The sequence below is a fragment of the Triticum aestivum genome, chromosome 2A (assembly GCF_018294505.1).
Source record: "Triticum aestivum cultivar Chinese Spring chromosome 2A, IWGSC CS RefSeq v2.1, whole genome shotgun sequence".
Classification (NCBI taxonomy): Eukaryota; Viridiplantae; Streptophyta; class Magnoliopsida; order Poales; family Poaceae; genus Triticum; species Triticum aestivum.
This window is the reverse complement of record NC_057797.1, coordinates 29,114,666-29,123,448: the sequence shown is the minus strand read 5'-3', so window position 1 is coordinate 29,123,448 and position 8,783 is coordinate 29,114,666. Positions and strand designations below refer to the sequence as shown.

General features: G+C 47.3%; 1 pseudogene; it reads left to right on the top strand.

The window, feature by feature from the left end:
• Positions 1-534: 534 nt before the first annotated feature.
• On the top strand, positions 535-7,777 carry LOC123184464 (ABC transporter C family member 4-like; annotated as a pseudogene).
• Positions 7,778-8,783: the final 1,006 nt, after the last annotated feature.

The window sequence follows — 8,783 nt, the reverse complement described above, 5'->3', positions numbered from 1 at the left end:
ATGATTCGGCACCAGCGGGGGATGGGGGAGCAGCGGTTGGGGCTCTGGTGGTGCCGGCGGGGGTTCGGCCATTGCGGTTCGCTGGAGGCCGGCGCGTGTGCGTGGATTGGGGATGATGGGGCGCATGCATTGAGTCGTGGAGATGGGAAGGGTCGGGTGCGTGCGTGAGTTTTTTTTTTCTAAACCAAGGGTAAAATTGGAATTTGTGTGAAATATGACAAGAAAATGGAGACTATCTAACGGCAGACTAACGGCAATGACAAATAAGCAATAGAATTTGTTTGTTTCTGATATATAAGCACTGGAGCTTTGTTGGATGGCAAATGAGCCATCGCTGAGGTTGTCGATGGTATGGAAGCAATTTTCTCAAAAAATAAACTGAGGCGATCTTTGGAACAGAATATCCATTGAACAAGTATGAGCAAGTGCGCGCGCGAGGAAGTAAACAGATTGTTTGTTTTGATTTTGACTGTAACCGCCCGAGCGGCCTCACCGCCGCCAATGGAGGCCACCTCCTCAACCTCCTCCGTCTCTCCGATCCCATTCGCTTGAGCGCTCCACGGAGGATCGGGGCGTAAGACATGGGAGGACTCCCTTGGTGTCTGGCCACCACCGAGTGCACGCCGCAGCCGTCGTCGTCAGGCTCCCTCGCCGGCACCCTCGCTTTCATCTTCCTCTCGCCGTGCCCGCAGCGCGCGCTCCTCGGCGCCATCGACCTCCTCTTCCTCCTCGCCTCGCTCCTCCTTGTCCTAGCCAAACGCCGCGGCTCCGGCCGCGCGGGGCCTGAGCACGAGGCGCTGCTGCCGACGCCCACCGCGCCGTCACGGTCCATCACATGCGGTTATGCCGTCGCGCTCGGCGCGTCCGCGGTCTTGGCCGCGGCGTCCGCTGTCCTCCTCGCGATCGCGGCCTTCCTCCTGCCGCCCGCGGCGTGGCGCTACGCGGAGTCCGCCTTCCTTGCCGCCCACTGCGCCGCGCACGCCGTGGCCGCGTGGACCGTGGTCGCCGCTTCGCGGAAGCCGGCCGCCGCGCACCCTCCGAGGCACCTCCGCGTCTTCTGGATCGCAACCGCCCTCTGCGCCGCGCTGTTCTCGGCCTCCGCGGCGATCCGCTGCGCCGGTGGCTCTCCGCTCTTCCCCGATGACGTCCTCGCCTTCGCCGGCCTGCTCCTCTCGCTGCCGCTCGCGTACATTGCTCTCACCACCTGCACGTTGCGCGATGAAAGCGACGAACAGGACCAGAACCCCAGCGCGGCTGCGGCGACGCCATACGCCACCGCATCGTTCCTCTCGCGCGCGACCTTCAGCTGGATCAGTCCACTCGTCTCCAAGGGGCACGCCAATGGCTCCCTCGCCGCGGCCGGGGACGTGCCACCGGTGTCGCCGGCCCACAGCGCCGAGGCGACGTACGCTCTGCTCGCGTCCAACTGGCCGGACGCGGCGCGGAAGTGGCGGAGCCCGGTGGCCGTCGCGCTCTGCCTTTCCTTCTGGCCGCAGCTCCTACTGACCTCCGCGCTCGGCCTCGTCCAGCTTGCGTCCATGTATGTCGGCCCGTCGCTCATCGACCGGTTCGTCGAGTTCATCCGCCACGGCGGCACGCCATGGGAGGGCCTCCGGCTAGTCCTCATTCTGCTCGTCGGCAAGGCGGTCCAGACGCTGGCGTCCCACCACTACAACTTCCAGGGCCAGCTCCTGTGCATGCGCATCCGCGGTGCGCTGCTCACGGCGCTGTACCGCAAGTCGCTGCGGCTGTCCGCCGGCGCGCGCCGCACGCACGGCGCCGGCGGCATCGTGAACTACATGCAGGTGGACGCCTGGGTCGTATCCGGTGCCATGCACGGGCTGCACGACCTCTGGCTGATGCCGCTGCAGATCGCGGTGGCGCTGCTCCTCCTGTATGCGTACCTCGGCCCGGCCGTGCTCATGACGCTCGTCGTGATCGCCGCGGTGGCCGTGGTCACCGTGTTCGCCAACAAGCTCAACATGGGCTACCAGTTCAAATTCGTCGAGGTCCGCGACAGCCGCGTCAAGGCCCTGACAGAGATGCTCAACCACATGCGCGTGATCAAGCTGCAGGCGTGGGAGCATACATTCGGCGACAAGGTTCGGGAGTTCCGGCGGGCCGAGGTCGGGTGGCTGAAGAAGATGATATTCTTCGAGTGTGGCAGCACCGTGGTGTACTCCAGCGGGCCAGTCTCCATGGCCGTGCTCGTCTTCGGGACATACCTTGCCGCCAGAGGGGAGCTGGACGCCGGCAAGGTGTTCACGGCCACCGCCTTCTTCCGCATGCTTGTAGGGCCCATGAGCAGCTTCCCGCAGACGATCGCCATGTCCGTACAGGCGTTCGTGTCACTCGGCCGGCTAGACAAGTTTCTGTCAGACGCTGAGATCGACGGCACGGCGGTGCAGCGGCTCCGGGGATGAGGTGGCCGTGAAGGTGCAAGACGGAGTGTTTGCATGGGACGTCGAGGGCGGTGAGGGCGAGGAGAAGGATAGCGGAGGGGAGGAGCCGGTGCTGAAAGGGATCGAGATGGAGGTGAGGAAGGGTGAGCTCGCGGTGGTGGTCGGCACCGTTGGCTCCGGCAAGTCGTCGCTGCTGTCGTGCATCATGGGAGAAATGCACAAGGTCTCTGGAAAGGTGAGTGTACTGCTTAGTTTTATATGAGTTTATATGAAATGAACAACACCAGCAAACATTCAGGATCCATTGATTCAAAGGATTTCTAAAGAATTTTTTAAGGATTTTAATATATGTACATGAGTTGTCTCATTTGTAGGATTGCAATCCATAGGATTTTTTCTTAGAATTTATTTTGCATTAGATTTTAGAGGAACATTTTCATCTACTTCAACTTTGATTCTGGTGTTTTTCTTATTTTGCGACCATTCTAGAAATCCTGTGAATCAGTGCAAATTTATTCTAGGAACAGGAGAGCGTGCAAATTGTAACTGTTCAACAGGACAGTTAGTTCCACTCTGTCACATACTCTATCCATCCCAAAATAAGTGACTCAATTTTAGTACAAAATTGAGTCACTTATTTTGGGACGGAGGGAGTACATTGCAGATGATGATATCAGGATGCAGGAATTTATACATTGACATTGCAGAGCTTTTCTAGTTTCTAGAATTAGGCCACCCACAATTTCTAGAAAAAAGAGCTTTTCTGTTCCTCAAATCAGCTTAAGTACTTTTCTCAACTTCTGCCTCATCTGTCATATATTGTCTTTTGTCTTTGATATAGGTTAGCATATGTGGGAGCACAGCATGTGTCAGTCAGACAGCCTGGATTAGAAATGGAACCATTGAGGAGAACATCTTATTTGGGCAGCCAATGCATCTAGAAAAGTACAGGGAAATCATACATGCTTGTTGCTTGGAAAAAGATCTAGAAATGATGGAGTTCGGCGACAAGACCGAAATCGGAGAGCGTGGGATCAACCTTAGTGGTGGCCAGAAACAGCGCATCCAGCTAGCTAGAGCAGTTTATCAAGATTGTGATATATATCTTCTTGACGACATATTCAGTGCAGTCGATGCTCATACTGGCTCAGCTATCTTCAAGGTGAATCTTATTTTTTTATACTAATAATGGACAGGTGACAAACCCTCTAAATAAATGTATGTTATATAGTATCTCATTCTGTATACGTTATATATCTTACTCCTTTAATTTTTTATTCAGGTCTATCAAGTTTGTGCTAAGTACTGTGCTATGCTAGTATTTTAGCCAGTTATTAAGCAGCACACTAACAGTTAATCCTGTTCTGCAGGAATGTCTCAAGGGCATACTGAAGAGCAAGACTGTCTTGCTTGTTACTCACCAAGTGGATTTGTTGCAAAATGTGGATACTGTATTTGTAAGTTCCATTTTTCAACTCCGCGTATTGATTTTGGAGAAAATAGAGTATACATATATTCTTGCTTCAGAAATGAAGAAGTGAATAACTCGGAACATATTGCAGCGCATCACTAGAATGTTTTATTTTTGGTTCAGTAAGTAGAGAAAGAACAACTGTATTCTTCATACCTATGGTTCCTAAAAACTTTCTTTGTATGTTCTTCAGATCTATTTAATCTTATTTTAGTTATCTTTACCTTTCAACATATGCCATACTTATGGTACTATGTGAAAGATAGCACGGTGATATTATCGACAGATAACAGAGATGAAACTACATTATATAGTTTGGATATGAACATGCAGGTGATGAAAAATGGTGGGATTATTCAGTCAGGGAATTACGGCGATTTACTAGATTCCTCTTCAGATTTTTTGGCTCTTGTTGCTGCTCACCACAGTTCTATGGAAGCATCTGGGGTGGAAGGTCACAATGTTCAGAACACTGAGAATTGCCCAGCCACCACAGTATCACAAGAGCCCTCTTCTCTTAACTCCAACTCCAGTAATGAAAACAGCCATACAAATGCCGTTGTGCCGAGCAAAGAAGCAGGTTCGTCGAAGCTGATCCAGGAAGAGGAGAAGGAGAGTGGACGAGTAAGCTGGCATGTGTACAAGCTATATGTCACGCAAGCTTGGGGCTGGTGGGGAGTTCTGCTCATTCTAGCATTGTCTGTGCTGTCAGAGGGCTCCACAATGGCCAGTAACTACTGGATGTCATATGAAACATCGGGGGGCACCATATTTGATATCTCAAAGTTTCTTGGTGTCTATGTTTCGATAGTCGCTGTTTCAATTGTGTTTGAATTTATCGCCGTTCTTTTCCAAGCATTTTTGGGGCTTAAGTCAGCCCAGGCCTTTTTCAGCAAGATGTTAGACAGCATTCTGCGAGCTCCGATGTCATTTTTCGACACCACTCCTTCAGGAAGGATCCTAAGCCGGGTATGTCTTATGAGGCCATAGATTTAGTTTGTTTACCGGCCATGTATACAGATGCAATCATCTGTGTATAATGTTTTCAGGCATCAGAGGACCAGACTAAAATAGACGTTTACCTTTTATTCTATACGGGTGCCGGCATATCGATGTGCATTTCGGTGGCTAGTAGCATTGCAGTTACCTGTCAAGTAGCATGGCCATCAGTCATAGCAGTGCTTCCTCTACTGCTTCTGAACATTTGGTACCGGGTATAATCCAGACACTACAATGCATCTTAGAGGACTCAACTAATTCTTCATTTCACTAAACCGTATGTGAATAATGGCAAAGTTTTCTTTTCTGACTTTTCTTAATGTTTCTCAGAATCGTTATATTGCAACATCCCGAGAGCTAACTCGCCTTCAAGGAGTAACAAAGGCACCGGTTATTGATCACCTCACGGAGTCCTTTTCGGGCTCTCCAATTATAAGGTGCTTCGGGAAAGAGGATGAATTTTGCCAAAAAAGCTTGGACATGATTGATTCGAATTTGCGCATGTCTTTCCATAATTATGCAGCAAATAGGTGGTTTGGGTTTCGCCTGGAGCTAATTGGCACACTTGTGTTGTCTATAACTGCTTTTCTCATGATCACTTTGCCTACCAATTTCATCAAGAAAGGTATTAGTCTCCATCAACTGAGTATTTAATTATTTATAGAATTGCATTACATAAACTAGTTTCGTGCAACTGCTAGCAACTGGGCAAACTTTCTTAATTTTCCACCTTTCTGGGTCTGTTTCTTTGTGACCTGCAAATGCATTATGACATTCCTTCATTGATATTACTGTTTCTAATGTAGAATTTGTCGGCATGTCTCTGTCCTATGGTCTTTCTCTCAACTCCTTGGTGTACCATGCAATTTCTGTAAGCTGCATGATAGAAAATGATATGGTCTCTGTGGAGAGGGTGAATCAGTACAGTAGCCTTCCTTCTGAGGCAGCAGGGACATTGGCAGATTGTCTGCGTCCGACGCCAAATTGGCTCCAACGGGGAGACATTGACATAAAGGATCTAGAGGTCAACAATTCTTTTTTTTTCTTTTGTTGATTCTTCCTTTGGCAAGCTTCTTTTTGTAAGCTACTATTCTCTAGGTGACTGATAGAAATGAGCCACAAAATGCTGTTTATTTAATTTCAGGTCAGATATAGACCAAACACACCTCTAATCTTGAAAGGCATTACGATAAGCATCCGCAGTGGAGAAAAGATTGGCGTTGTGGGAAGGACCGGCAGTGGCAAGTCAACTTTGATCCAGGCGTTATTCAGGCTTGTGGAGCCAGCAAAAGGTCGGATCATCATCGACGGAGTTGACATTTGCACTCTGGGCCTTCATGACCTGAGGTCTCGCTTCGGTGTGATTCCTCAGGAGCCTGCACTGTTTGAAGGAACCGTGAGAAGCAACATTGACCCAATTGGGCAGTACTCCGAGGCTGAGATATGGCAGGTAACAGGATATAGCTACTGTGTGTAATACACGAACTTCCTCTGTGATACGCCGAGTAATTCATTATTTTTATTGGTCTTAATATATTATTATAAGGTAGAGACGTACTGCTCTACCTTCTGTTTCAAATTAATATATTTTTTCCTATATACACAGGCCCTTGAGCGTTGCCAGCTGAAAGACACAGTAGCTGCGAAACCTGAGAAGCTTGATGCACAAGGTATATGCTTATCATATGGGAATCTTGATCCTATGTAGAATCATAACTAAGTGTTACAATGCAAAATGGTAGTTCAGGCTTTATAGTTGGTTCCGATCCCATAAGGATCCTGTGATACTGATCTTTGCTTAGGTACAAGTATATGTTTAACAATGAGAATTGAGAGATATTATGCAGCAGGGAAGTAAATGACATTGTTCGTAGAGATTATCACCGTACAAGCTTGATTGATGGTTTTCAGTGCACTCTAGGCACGCATTTCACATTCTTCGGTGACAATCATAGTTTTAAATAGCCAGCTATAGCTCTGCTATAGCCTTATCAGCCGGGTGCCACTAAATGTTCGCCTTCACAAATAGCCCGCTATAGCTTATTTGGAGGCCCGCCACTATTTTCCGTAGCCCACTATTTAAAACATTGATGACAATAGTCAAATACTTGTTGCATGTTCGTTTGTAGTTGCGGACATGGGTGAGAACTGGAGCGTGGGGCAACGCCAGCTCCTATGCTTGAGCCGTGTCATACTGAAGCGCAGCCGGGTGCTGTTCATGGACGAGGCCACCGCTTCTGTTGACTCTCAGACGGATGCAGTCATCCAGAGGATCATCCGGGAGGAGTTCCGTGAGTGCACTGTCATCAGCATTGCTCACCGTGTCCCGACCGTCATAGACAGCGACAGAGTTCTGGTGCTGGATGCAGGTAGGCTGCGCCCCTTTTCTGTTACATACACGATCGAATCATACTATGTGTTTCTTGTGTCTTTCACACAAGAAGGAAACTGAATTATGTATGTATTTTACTGTTTCAGGGTTAGTGAAAGAGTTTGATGCTCCATCCAAGCTGATGGGAAGGCCTTCAATTTTCGGGGCGATGGTTCAGGAGTACTCAAGCCGCTCGTCGCAGGCAACCGATGGATGATGTGCATGCATGTCTACCTAGAAAAGCCAAATAACATAGATCAAAATTCCAGATGAAAAAGTTTAGAAAAAAACAAGTAGTCGTAGGAAAAGATGAATTCTAGAGTGAAATCTGTAAAGTATGCAGCCGTAGGACAATGAGCATATCCGAGTTCAGCATGCCTAACAGATATAGAGGACATCTCTGAACCTCTCCAATCTCTAGCAAACATACATGTTCTTCAAATATAATTTCGATTTCTCCAGATAGTCCAAAAAATAGCAGCCATACCAATAGAGACTAGATGCTTACTAGTCCACCCCTTTTTCAACAGGTTATCTTTGTCAACATAGCATTTTTCTTCAATAACCATAAGAACACTTTAATAGTGGGAGGTACTTTAACTTCCCACATAAACGTGTGTGGAAAGTTACTATCATTGAACCAATTTTTGATAGAGATTTGACAGAAAACTTACCATCAGCGGTAAGCACCCATCTAACATTAATACATTATCTCTATGATCAGATAACGCTATTTCATCACATTCTTCCTTCAATTCATTCCACATCATCAAAGAATCCACCCATTCTAAAATTGATTATATCCCACCCTTTTTCAAACTTAGTGGCAACAAAAATATTCCTATCAAAACAAATATTATACTCCCTCCATCCCATAATACAAGAGCAATTTTTACACTAGTGTAATGTCAAAAAACACTTTTATATTATGGGACGGAGGGAGTATGAACTAGCGTGAGACTTACATAAAGGTCTATAACCTAGCCACCAATCCTCGAAAAACCTGGTATTTTTACCATCTCTTATAATCTTCTTACATTCTGATGGTATCTCCGGAATTATAGTTGATGTCTAACAGACATTTAGCATTAACATCTTTACTATTAAAAGGAAGTCCGCGCTTATGATGGTAGTTTTGGTGTTTGTACGTTCGTCTCGTCCCTCCTCCCAAAACCCAAAACCATGATTTGCATTAGCTCAATCAAATCAAATCAAATCTTACCAAAACTTCAACCAAATTGAAACATTTGTGGCTTGTCCTATCCATACTCAAATCACATCAAATCTTAACAAAACCTCAACTAAATCAAAACATTCCTTGCCTTTCCTATCCATACTCAAGTGAAATCAAATCTTACCAAGATCTAGAATGTGTTGGATGCAAGGTATATGTCGGTTGGTGTTGAACCACTAGAATATGTATGTCTCCGTTGCTATGCACAGGCAATAAACTACTATGTATTAAAGATTACTGTCTGCCACAGACCCTTCTCGGTCACAAATTTCCAAAACCATTTAGCCAACAAAGCTTTAATCACAT